Raw genomic sequence first — 13,893 nt, 5'->3', positions numbered from 1 at the left:
CCCTGGGGATTTATTGGCCTTCAGTCCCTTCAATTTCCCTAACATCATTTCCTGACTAATAAGGATTAACCTCAGCTCCCACTTCTCGCTAGACCCTCAGTCTATTTGTTCAATTGGTCTGCCATTTCCTTGTTCCCCATTATGAATTCCCCTGATTCTGACTGCAAAGGACCTACATTAGTCTTCACTAATCTTTTTCTTTTCACATATCTATAGAAGCTTTTGCAGTCAGTTTTTATGTTCACTGAAGGGATCATATCACTGGTCGAGTTTAACGAGTGGGCTTGTCCCATTGTTCCTGTGTTGAAGAGTGATGGCACCGTCAGGATTTGTGGAGACTACAAGGTTACAATTAACCGATTTTCAAAAGAGGATCGGTATCCATTACCGAGGGCTGATGACCTGTTCGCCATGCTAGCTGGTGGAAAGTCGTTCATGAAACTGGATCTGACGTTGGCCTATATGACACAAGAGCTTGTCAACACTTCAGAGAAACTCACCTGCATCAACACCCATAAAGGACTGTTCATCTACAACAGGTGTCCTTTTGGGATTCGTTCAGCTACAGCCATATTTCAGAGGAATATGGAGAGTTTACTGAAGTCTGTTCCTAGAACTGTCATGTTTTAAGATGACATTCTGGCCACAGGTCGCGATACTGCTGAACATCTGAACAATCTTGAAGAAGTCCTACAGCGTCTGAACAAAGTGGGACTCAGGCTGAAACGCTCGAAGTGTGTATTCATAGTACCTGAAGTCAAATTCCTTGGGAGGAAGATTGCTGCTGATGGCATCAGGCCCACTGATTCAAAAACTGAGGCCATCAAAAATGCACCCAGACCTCAGAATGTGACAGAGCTGCGTTCGTTCCTTGGGCTACTCAACTACTTTGGTAATTTCTTACCCAGATTGAACACTTTACTCGAGCCACTGCATGTGTTAAATAGAAAAGGCGACAACTGGGTTTGGGGTGCGTCTCAAGATAGAGCTTTTGAGAAAGCCAAGAATCTGCTATGTTCAAACAAGTTGCTTGTTCATTATGATCCGTGTAAGCGTCTTGTATTAGCCTGTGATGCTTCATCATATGGGGTTGGCTGCGTACTCCAACAAGCAAATGAATCGGGCAAGTTACAACCTGCTACGTATGTTTCGAGAAGTCTGTCTAAAGCGGAAAGAGCTTAATATGGTAGAGTTTGGCCTGTGTGTATGGGGTAAAAAAAATGCACCAGTACCTGTTTGGTCTTCGCTTTGAAACTTTGAAACAGATCACAAGCCACTCATTTCATTGTTTGCAGAAAACAAAGGTATTAATACCAATGCATCATCCCGCATTCAGAGATGGGTGCTGACATTGTCTGCCTATGATTACGTCATCCATCATAGACCTGACACTGAGAATTGTGCTGATGCACTGAGTCGTCTGTCCTTACCCACAACTGAGATGGAGATGCCTCAACCTGCAGATCTATTGTTAGTAATGGATGCTTTTGAAAGTGAAGGAACCCCTGTCACTGCTCAACAAGTTAGGATCTGGATCAGCCCTGACCCTATTTTATCAGTTGCGAAACGGTGTGTACACAGTGGTAATTGGTCTGCCATACCTATGGAGACGCGTGAGGAGACCAAACCTTACAAAAGTCGCAAGGATGAGCTGTCCATTCAGTCAGACTGTTTGCTGTGGGGTAATCTTGTAATCATGCCTAAGAAAGGTAGAGAAAAATTTGTACGTGAACTTCATAGCACTCCTCCTGGTATTGTCATGATGAATTCCATTGCTAGGTCTCATGTATGGTGCCCTGGAATTGACTCTGATCTGGAATCATGCGTACATCAATGCAATACTTGCATGCAGCTAAGTAAAGTACCAGCGGAATCTCCGTTGCGTCTTTGGTCGTGGCCATCCAAACCATGGTCAATTTGTGGGCCCGTTCCTAAGAAAGATGTTTTTTGTCGTCGTAGATGCATATTCTAAGTGGATAGAGTGTGTTATTATGTCATCCAGCACGTCTATAGCTACCATTGAGAGCCTTCGTATCATGTTTGCTACTCATGGTTTGCCTGACATTGTTGTGAGCGACAACGGACCTTGCTTCACAAGTCTTGAGTTCCAGGAGTTCATGAAACTCAATGGCATCAGACATGTGAGATCAGCTCCATTCAAGCCTGCTTCTAATGATCAAGCAGAGCGTGCTGTTCAAACGATTAAGCAAAGTATGAAATGTGTAACTCAGGGCTCACTGCAGAGACAGTTGCCATGTATATTGCTCAGTTACAGGTCAAGACCTCATACACTTACTGGGGTTCCTCTTGCTGAACTACTGATGAAGAGAAATCTCAAGACCAGGCTTTCTCTTGTTCATCCTGATTTGAATGATTGTGTTGAAACCGGACGTCAAAGTCAGCAATGGTTTCATGATCGTGTTGCCGTGTCACATGACATCTCGGTCAATGATCCAGTTTATTTACTGAACTATGGTCAAGGTCCAAAGTGGATCACCGGCACTGTTACAGCCAAGGAGGGTAACAGAGTGTTTATTGTCATGCTCAAGAATGGACAAACATGCAGGAAACACCTTGACCAGGTTAAACTGCAGCACACGGATGAACTGGAACTGAGTGAGGAAGATGCAGTCAGTGACCAACCAACCATTATTCACTCATCAGAGGACTCTGCTGACATTACTGACTCTGAACCTTCAGTCTCTGATGTGGTCATGACCACTCCCATCAGATCGGCTACTCAGCCCCCAGTCTCAATGGACTCAGAACGCTCGCCCAGAGCCAAAGTTGAACTGAGACGATCAACTTGTGAGAGGAAAGCCCCAGACCATCTTAATTTGTAAAAAGACTGTTGTTAAGATTTTAAAAGGGGGATGTTGTTATGTATTAATGCTTGGGGGTCACCAGACACCAGAGGGCACCGCGGTCGGAGGACTGTACGCATGTAGCATGTTTGCTTGGTCACCTGTATATAAGCCTTTGTCTTTGTCATGCAGGCACTCTTGGGCTGGAATAAAGATGGGTCAGGTTGCACCTGAATGAGTTTATATTAACCAGACTCTTGAGTCATTACAGGCATTATAAAGTAAAGGGGCCTATAATTTCTCAGCCAGTATTGATGACTGCTCACATGCTGCAGACTAGAGATGGGAGAAGATTCATTGAAGAGCATTATGTGCCAATCAAAGAGGTGGCAGACTGTTGAGGGGGAGGAGACCTTACACCCAACACATTTACAGGGATAAGCAGTCATACCTGGACTTGGCCGATAACACGTATCTTAGGGAGGCTGCGCTTCCGAAAGGAGATCATCAGTGAAATATGCCAGCTGATTTAAGGGAGATCTGCAGCCTAACAGCACCATCAGCACTGCCCGTTGAGGTCAAGATCACTGCGGCACTTTCCTTCTATGCATTGGTCTTCTTTCAGGCCTAGCTGGCGACATTTGCTGGCGACATCTCTCAGCACGCTACACATTGCTGCATTCGACATGTGATTGAAGCCCTTTACGCATGCAGGATGGACTTTATAAGATTCCCTATGGCCAGGGAGGCTGAGACAGAGAGGGCTTCGGGTTTCTCGAGAATAGCAAACTTCCCCAAGGTGCAGGGAGCAATAGACTATATGCACATCGCCATGCGAGCACCTTTTCAGGGTACAGAGGTGTTTCGGAACCGAAAGGGATTCCAATCACAGAATGTGTAACTCATTGTTGACCACAAGCAAATAATCATGGCAGTAAATGCAAATTTTCCGGGGAGTATCCATGATGCGCACATCTTGTGTGAGAGCACTGTCTCTGACCTGTTTAAGAGTCAGCCACAAGGTCACGGTTGCCAGCTGGCTGATGACCCCCCCTGCGTAAGACCCAGACGGAAGCCGAGAAACGCTACAATGAAAGCCGCATCGCCACACACAATATCATCGAAAAGACAATTGGAGTGCTTAAGCAGCGCTTCAGATGCCTGGACCACTCAGGAGGTGAATTACAATGCCACCCTGAGCAGGTCGCTCAGTTCATTATGGTGTGTTGCATGTTGCATAACTTAGCTATCAGGAGGGGACAACAATTGCCAGATGGGACTGGTGGTCCACCTCAGGAGAGAGGAGAGGCAGAAGAGGAGGATGAGGAGGTGGACGAGGACCTTGTGGAGGACCATCAGGCTGGCCTTGAAACCATACGCTCACCCCACCCTAGACTGCAGGAAATGCCTCCTGGTAGTTATGCAGCTGCAAGACTGTTGCGTCAGTAGCTCATAAATGAATGCTTTGCTTGAACTAACATTGGTGGTAGTTACGCAGCGGCAAGACTGTTGTGTCCGCAGCTCATAAATGAACGCTTTGCATTACGTTGGTGACAGTTACCTTACGTGTCATCTTTGCCTTTCCTGGCCTGGACTCGCCAGTGTTTTCAAACTTTGTGTATGCTTAACTTTTCTGCTATTTGAAGACACTGTACAACAATGTTAAGTTAAATAACTTTTTTTTACTGTTTATAAAAGTTTTCAAGAATGTATTTTTAAAACAAACACCATTAACAGTTAACACTCATGTACCCCCCACTCCGACCCCAACAGTGGAAAATGTTTTAAATTACAAATAAGATTTACAATAAAAACAACAACAAACTTTAAAAAACAATTATAAATATAACAAACACCCAATCACCCACCCACCCCCCAACAGTCAACAAATTTTTTAACAACAATAATAAGAATCCCCACCCTCCCTACCTACGACCACGCTTCTTTCCTTTACCCTCCCCCCCGCCCCGCCAGCCTCATCTGAACCCCACCTCTTCCCCTGCCCCTACCAATTCCAAGCCGCCTTGTAGCAGGGTACCTCGAGCGCTGCTGCGGTGTGGGGGATGACGGCAGATTAATAGATTGGGCTGGAGATGAGGAGAACATTTCTTCCTGCGGTCCTTTGAGTCAGAAGCAAGAGCTTCCTCCTGACTCACATGTGTCGGTGGCAATGGCGGGATGGCATCTTGGGGTGCAGTGCCGTATTCTGGGACCACTGGCTGCCCTCTGGCATCCATGGACTCGGCTATCCTCTCCATCACCGCTACCATCCGCGACATCTCCTGCGAGACTAGCGCGGTCAGTGCGACAACGTGGCCAGTTAACCCATCCATTGCCTGGAGGAGCTCTCAACCTATATCAACGCTTGTCCTAGACAGAGTCACCATGTCCACACTTAAATAAGCCGGTCTTGGAGCAGTGCGACTTCGCCGTACCAATGTCCGTGGGGTCAGCGCAGGCATGGAACCACTTGGGGTGCCTTGCTGTAAGGAGCTGAGAGGGCTGCAGGCTCCTCCTCCACCTCCTCACTATCCTTGGTAGATAGGATGACCTGCAGAAGGACAGGAAAGGCTCTTGCCTCCTCACCTCTGGAGATAACAAATTAAGTTAATCGAAGGGTTAAGTCATGGCAGGAGAGCCAAGATCCATATCATGCTCCTCCTGTGTCCCTGACTACTATGTGTGCGGGAAGTGTATCCAGCTGCAGCTCCTGACAGACCACATTGCGGCACTGGAGCTGCGGATGGATTCACTCTGGAGTATTCGCGATGCTGAGGATGTCGTGAATAGCACATTTAGTGAGTTGGTCACACTGCAGGTAAAGCTTGCACAGCCAGATAGGGAATGGATGACCATCAAGAAAAGCAAGGGAAGGCAGTTAGTGCAGGGGTCCCCTGCGATCACCTCCCTCCAAAACAGATACACCATTGTGGGTACTGTTGAGGGAGGTGGCTCATCAGGGGAAGGCAGCAGCAGCCAAGTCCATGGCACCAGGGGTGGCTCTGCTGCACAAGAGGGCAGCCAAAAGAGTGGGAGAGCTATAGTGATAGGCGATTCTATTGTAAGGGGAATAGATAGGTGTTTCTGCGGCTGCAAACGAGATTCCAGGATGGTATGTTGCCTTCCTGGTGCAAGGGCCAAGGATGTGTCGGAGCGGCTGCAGCGCATTCTGGAGGGGGAGGGTGAACAGCCAGCTGTTGTGGTGCATATAGATACCAACGATATGGGTAAAAAAACAGGATGAGATCCTACAAACTGAATTTTGGGAGCTAGGAGTTAAATTAAAAAGTAGGATCTCAAAGGTGGTAATCTCAGGATTGCTACCAGTGCCACGTGCTAGTGAGAGTAGGAATTTCAGGGTCGCTCAGATGAATACGTGGCTTCAGGAATGGTGCAAGGGGGACGGATTCAAATTCCTGGGACATTGGAATCAGTTCTGGGAGAGATGAGACGGTCTGCACCTGGGCAGGACTGGAACCGACAGTCTAGGCGGCGTGTTTGCTAGTGCTGTTGGGGAGGGTTTAAACTAATATGGCAGGGGGATGGGAATCTATGCAGGGAAACAGAGGGAAGTAAAATGGGGGCAGAAGCAAAAGGTAGAAAGGAGATAAGGAAATGTGGAAGGCAGAGAAATCAAGGACAAAAATCAAAAAGGGCCACATTACAACATAATTCTAAAAAGATAAAGAGTGTTAAAAAAACAAGCCTGAAGGCTCTGCGTCTCAATGCGAGGAGGATTCATAATAAGGTGGATGAATTAACGGCACAGATAGCTGTTAACGGATATGATGTAATTGGGATTACGGAGACATGGCTCCAGGATAACCAAGGTTGGGAACTCAACATACAGGGGTATTCAATATTCAGGAAGAGTAGACAGGAAGGAACAGGAGGTGGGGTAGCGTTACTGGTTAAAGAGGAGATTAACGCAATAGTAAGGAAGGACATCAGCGTGGATGATGTGGAATATATATGGGTAGAGCTGCGATACACCAAAGGGCAGAAAACGTTAGGGGGAGTTGTGTACAGACCACCAAACAGTAGTATGGAGGTTGGGGACGGCATCAAACAGGAAATTATGGACACGTGCTATAAGGGTACTGCAGTTATCATGGGTGACTTTAATCTACATATTGATTGGGCTTTCCAAACTGGTAGCAATACTGTGGAGGAGGAGTTCCTGGAGTGTATAAGGGATGGTTTTCGAGACCAATATGTCGAGGAACCAATTAGAGAGCAGGCCATCCTCGACTGGGTCTTGTGTAACGAGAGAGGATTAATTAGCAATCTGGTCATGCGAGGCCACTTGGGGAAGAGTTACCATAATATGGTAGAATTTTTTATTAAGAAGGAGAGTGACATATTTAATTCAGAGACTAGGGTCCTGAACTTAAGGAAAAGTAACTTTGACGGTATGAGACGTGAATTGGCTAGGATAGACTCGCGAATGATACTTAAAGGGTTGATGGTGGATAGGCAATGGCAGACATTTAAAGATCACATGGATGAACTACAGCAATTGTACATCCCTGTGTGGCATAAAAATAAAAAAAGGGAAGGTGGCTCAACCGTGGCTAACAAGGGAAAATAGGGAAAGTGATAAATCCAAGGAAGAGGCATATAAATTGGCCAAAAGAAGCAGCAAACCTGAGGACTGGGAGAAATTTAGAATTCAGCAAAGGAGGACAAAGGGTTTAATTAGAAGGGGAAAATAGAGTATGAGAGTAAGCTTGCAGGGAACATAAAAACTGACGACAAAAGCTTGTATAGATATGTGAAGAGAAAAAGATTAGTGAAGACAAATGTAGGTCCCTTGCAGTCAGAATCAGGTGAATTCATAATGGGGAACAAGGAAATGGCAGACCAATTGAACAAATACTTTGGTTCTGTCTTCACTAAGGAAGGAAGACACGAATAACCTCCCGAAAATACTAGGGGACTGAGGGTCTAGCGAGAAGGGGGAACTGATGGAAATCCTTATTAGTCAGGAAATGGTGTTAGGGAAATTGAAGGGGCTGAAGGCCAATAAATCCCCAGGGCCTGACAGTCTGCATCGCAGAGTACTTAAGGAAGTGGCCATAGAAATAGTAGATGCATTGGTGGTCATTTTCCATGGACTCTGGATCAGTTCCTATGGATTGGAGGGTAGCTAATGTAATCCTACTTCTTAAAAAAGGAGGGAGAGAGAAAACAGGGAATTATAGACCGGTTAGCCTGACATCGGTGGTGAGGGAAATGCTGGAGTCAATTATTAAAGGTGTAATAGCAGCGCATTTGGAAATCAGTGACAGGATCGGCCCAAGTCAGCATGGATTTATGAAAGGGAAATCATGCTTGACAAATCTTCTAGAGTTTTTTGAGGATGCATCTAGTAGAGTGGATAAGGAAGAACCAGTAAATCTGGTGTATTTGGACTTTCAAAAGGCTTTTGACAAGGTCCCACACAAAAGATTATCGTGCAAAATTAAAGGCACATGATATTGGGGGTAATGTATTGACGTGGATAGTGTTATATATGTAAAGTTGTATTTACTCTGTGCAGCCACCAGAGGGCTCATCCACTGGAGTCCCAAGGGATCTCATAATCCCTTGGGAGCACAGGTATTTAAGGAGACCTCACAGGTTGGAGAGGCACTCTGGAGACCTGCAATAAAAGACTACGGTCACACTTTACTTTGAGCTCACAGTGTTCAGTCTGACTCTTTCTCCATACATAACAGATAGAGAAATGGTTGGCAGAAGGAGGCAAAGAGTGTGAATAAACAGGTCCTTTTCAGAATGGCAGGCAGTGACTAGTGGTTCAGTGCTGAGACCCCAGCTATTTACAATATACATTAATGATTTAGACGAAGGAATTGAATGTAATATCTCCAAGTTTGCAGGTGACTGGGTGGCAGTGCGAGCTGCGCGGAGGATGCTAAAAGGCTGCAGGTGGATTTGGACAGATTAGGTGAGTGGGCAAATGCATGGCAGATGCAGTATAATGTGGATAAATGTGAGGTTATCCACTTTGGTGGCAAAAACAAGAAGGCAGATTATTATCTGAATGGTGACAGATTAGGAAAAAGGGAGGTACAACGAGACCTGGATATCATGGTACATCAGTCATTGAAGGTAGGCAAGCAGGTTCGGAAGGCAGTAAAGAAAGCAAATGGCATGCTGGCCTTCATAGCTAGGGAATTTGAGTATAGGAGCAGGGAGGTCTTGCTGCAGTTGTACAGGGCCTTGGTGAGACCACACCTTGAGTATTGTGTGCGGTTTTGGTATCCTAATCTGAGGAAGGACATGCTTGCTATTGAGGGAGTGCAGCGAAGGTTCACCAGACTGATTCCTGGGATGGCAGGACTGACATACGAGGAAAGATTGGATCTGTTAGGCTTATACTCACTGGAATTTAGAAGAATGAGAGGGGCTCTCATAGAAACGTATAAAATTCTGATGGGACTGGACAGGTTTGACGCAGGAAGAATGTTCCCGATGTTGGGGAAGTCCAGAACCAGAGGACACAGTCTAAGGATAAGGGGTAAGCCATATAGGACTGAGATGAGGAGAAACTTTTTCACCCAGAGAGTTGTGAACCTGTGGAATTCTCTGCCACAGAAAGTTGTTGAGTCCAGTTCGTTGGACATATTCAAAAGGGAGTTAGATGTGGCCCTTATGGTTAAAGGGATCAGGGGGTGTGGAGAGAAGGCGGGAGTGGAGTACTGAGGTTGAATGTTCAGCCATGATCATATTGAATGGCGGTGCAGGCTCGAAGGGCCGAATGGCCTGCTCCTGTACCTATTTTTTATGTTTCTATGCTTCTATGAACCTGGGAATCCTGCGAAGGCTGACGAGCCTGGGGAACCTAGAAAGCCTGTGAGGCCTGGTGACCTAGGAAACATAAATGAGGTTAGTAGATGAGAAGGGGACATCAGGGTGATCTGAGAATGCTTATGCTACACAGGCATATATACGAGGAGCAACACTACTGCTATAAATATACTGAGAGACATCACATATAATTAACATCATGATAATACAGAACCTGCTTTGCATCACAATGATATTTCATGATCTCATCATTAATTACATAACATTACATTATATCAATAGTATTTTATACTGAAATGGCATTAAATTACTTTAAATCACCAATGGTTTGTACATTACTCATATAGCGCAAGAACGGGTTCAGCGTCACCACGAGTGGCCGACCGGTTGCGGACCCCCACTACGGCCAATGCCCGGTCCTCAAGGTCCGACAGCGGGGTCAGATCTCCTGGTCCTCCACCAGTACATCGATGCTCCGATCGATTCTTCAAAAGCTTCTTCTGCAAAGGTGACAAGAGCATGGCATGGCATAAGATCGTTGCCTAGGTACTATTACAGATATGGCAGATATCAGATTACTGACAGATATCAGATTATTATTATTACTATTACATAACACAACACAACACACACAGCACAACACACAGAACACACAGACAATCCCCAATTAGTCATCCCATGCTATTCATCGTTAACGTTATATGCTAATGCGCTTCGTATGCAATTGAATGCATGGTTATATCTACCATCTGAGAATAACTTTAATAAGATCGAGGTTAGGATTAAACGCATGACTCCAAGATTACCAACCTAACTACAATCCAGCATATCTACATTTAAATTAATCATTGCATCATTACAATTTATTAAATAAATTTAATACTTACTCTGCCGGAACCAACGAGGTCATTCCAACGCTTGCAGCATTGGTTAGGCTCTTTGACTTTGTGTGTGGTTGAGGACACCACTTCTGCGATCTCGCACCAGATCCTCTGATACACCCTGGGGGGGGGGGGGGGGGGGGGTGGTTTCCCACGACCACCCCAGGTCAATTGGGCCCATTGATTCTCTACCTCAGAGTCCAGGCAGCATTGGCCTCCTCAGTTATGCGCTTGGCATGCCTTCGTCCGTCCATCTCCTCTCCCACCTTGCCCACTTTGGCCACCTCCTCCACCTCTACATCATTCATATTTACTTATTCTACAATATCGATGCTCTCCATTTCTTCAATACTACTCGACACCAGCTTCTACAATCACCTCCTCTCTCTTTCTCTCTCTCGCTCCTCTCTCACTCTCTTCTTCATATGTGCAGATGACCTCTGACCTCCCGAATCGCGGGAAAAGCCCATTGCTATGGAAGACAGTCTTGCATGATGGAATAAATCGCTAACACCCATTTCACATCGCTACGGCTAATGCCCCCCAAAAAAGTGGAAATTTGCGGGTTTTAAAATGGGCGATATTCCGGTGATCACGAAAAAAAATATTATCACTATCGTCGGAAATATCGCCCATTTTTGGGCAATCTGGACAGCAAAGCAAAGTGTAGCCCCATAATATGATAGAATTTTACAGTAAGTTTGAAAGTGATTTTGTTAAATCTGAAACGAGGGTCTTAAATCTACAAAAAGGAAACTACGTAGGTATGAGGGGTGAGTTGTGTCAGGTAGATTGGGAAACCACATTAATAGGTATGATGATAGTCAAGCAATTGATAGCATTTAAAGAATTAATACATAATTTACAACAAACATACATTCCTTTCAGGCACAAAAACCCCACAGAAAAAGTGGTCCAACAAAAGAAATTAAAGAGAGTAAAAGATCAAATGAGGAGGCTTATAATGTTGCCAAAAAGAGCAATAAGCCTGAAGATTGGACAGATTTTAGAATTCAGCTAAGGAGAACCAAGAAATTGACAAAGAAAGGGAAAATAGAATATGAGTGTAAACTAGCGAGAGACATAAAAACAGACTTCTATAGCTATGTAAAAAGGAAAAGATTAGTAAAAGTAAATGTGGATCCCCTACAGGTTGAGACAGGAGAAATTATAATGGGGAACAAGGAAATGGCAGAGAAATTAAACAAATACTTTGTGTCTGTCTTCACGGAAGAAGACACAAAAAACCTCCTGGAAATAGTGGAGTACCAAGAGTCTAGTGATAATGAGAAACTGAAAGAAATTAGTAAAAAAATAGTACTGGAGAAATTAATTGGACTGAAAGCCGATAAATCCCCTGGACCTGATGGCCTACATCCTATGGTTTTGAAAGAGGTGGCTACAGAGATAGTGGATGCATTGGTTGTCATCTTCCAAAGGTTAAGTGAATAGATTCTAGAACGGTTCCTGCAAATTGAAAGGCAGCTAATGTAACCCTGTTATTTAAGAAAGGAGGAAGAGAGAAAATGGGGAACGAAAGACCAGTTAGCCTGACATCAGTAGTAGGGAAAATGCTAGAATCTATTATTAAGGATGTGGTAACAGGGCACTTCGAAAATAATAATAGGATTGGGCAGAGTCAACACGGATTTATGAAAGGGAAATCATGTTTGACAAATCTGTTAGAGTTTTTTCAGGTTGTAACTAACAGAATAGATAAGGAGGGACCAATGGATGTGGTATATTTGGATTTCCAGAAGGCATTCGAAAAGGTGCCTCACAAGAGGTTAGCAAACAAAATTGGAATATAATGTGGAAAAATAGTAAAGCAGAATATTTTTAAATGGTGAGAGATTGGGAAATGTTGGTGTTCAGAGGGACCTGGATGTCCTTGTACACAAATCACTGAAAGTTAACATGTAGATACAGCAAGCAATTAAGAAAGCAAAAAGTATGTTAGCCTTTATTGCAAGAGGATTGAGTATAAAAGTAAAGATTTCTTATTGCAATGATATAGTGCCCTGGTGAGATTGCACCTGGGTTATTGTGCACAGTTTTTGTCTTCTTACCTATGAGAGGATATATTTGCCATAGAGGGAGTGCAACAAAGGTTTACCAGATTGATTCCAGTGATGGGGGGATTGTCCTATGAGGAGCGATTGAGTAGACAAGTCCCATATTCTCTAGAGTTTAGAAGAATGAGAGGTGATCTCATTGAAACATACAAAATGATTACAGGGCTAGACAGGGTAGATGCAGAGAGGTTGTTTCCTCTGCCTGAGGAGTCCAGAACCAGGGGTCACAGTCTTGGAATAATGGATCGGCCATTTAGGACTGAGATGAGGAGAAATGTCTTCACTCAGAGAATACTGAATCTTTGGAATTCTCTATTCCAGAGGCTCAGTCTTTGAGTATATTCAAGACGGAGATCAATAGATTTTTAAATATTAAGGGAATCGAGGGATATGGGGACAGTGCAGGAAAGTAGAGTTGATGTAGAAAATCAACCATCTTATTGAATGGCTGAGCAGGCTCGAGGGACCGAATGGCCTACTCCTGCTGCTAATTTTTATGTTCTTATCTTCTTAAATAAAGCCAATTACAAAGGTATGGAAACAGAATTGGCTAAAGTGGACTGGAAAAAAGATTAAAGGGTAAGATGGTAGATAAGCAGTGACAGACATTTAAGGAGATATTCATAACTCTCAGCAAAGATATATTCCAGTGAGAAAGACTCTAAGAGAATGATGAACCATCCGTGGCTAATCAAGGAAGTTAAGGATGGTATCAAATTGAAAACAAAGGCATACAATGTTGCGAAGATTAGTGGTAGGCCAGAGGTTTGGGAATTTTTTAGAAACCAGCAAAGGATGACTAAAACAATAATAAAGAGGTAGAAGATAGATTATGAGAATAAACTAGCAAGAAATATAAAAACAAACAGCAAGAGCTTGTACAGGTATATAAAAAGGAAGAGATTAGCTAAAGTAAATGTTTGTCTCTTAGAGGATGAGGCTGGAGGATTAATAATGGGAAACAGGGAAAGGGCAGAGATTTTGGACAAATATTTTGCATCAGTCTTCACAGTAGAAGACACTAAAATTACCCCAATAATAATAGATAATCAAGGGGCTATAGGGAGGGAGAACTTAAAACAATCACTATCACTGCAGAAAAAGTATTAGGCAAATTAATGGGACAAGTCCCCTGGATCTGATGGCCTGCATCCTAGCATCTTATAAGAAGTGCCGGCAGAGATAATGGATGCATTGGTTGTAATCTACCAAAATTCCCTGGATTCTGGAGAGGTCCCAGCGGATTGGAAAACCGCAAATGTTTAAGGAAGTCGTAGCAGGACATTTAGAAAATCATAATACAATCAAGCAGAGTCAGCA

The sequence above is a fragment of the Pristiophorus japonicus genome, unplaced genomic scaffold (assembly GCF_044704955.1).
Source record: "Pristiophorus japonicus isolate sPriJap1 unplaced genomic scaffold, sPriJap1.hap1 HAP1_SCAFFOLD_790, whole genome shotgun sequence".
NCBI lineage: Eukaryota > Metazoa > Chordata > Chondrichthyes > Pristiophoridae > Pristiophorus > Pristiophorus japonicus.
This window is presented reverse-complemented; position numbering follows the sequence as displayed.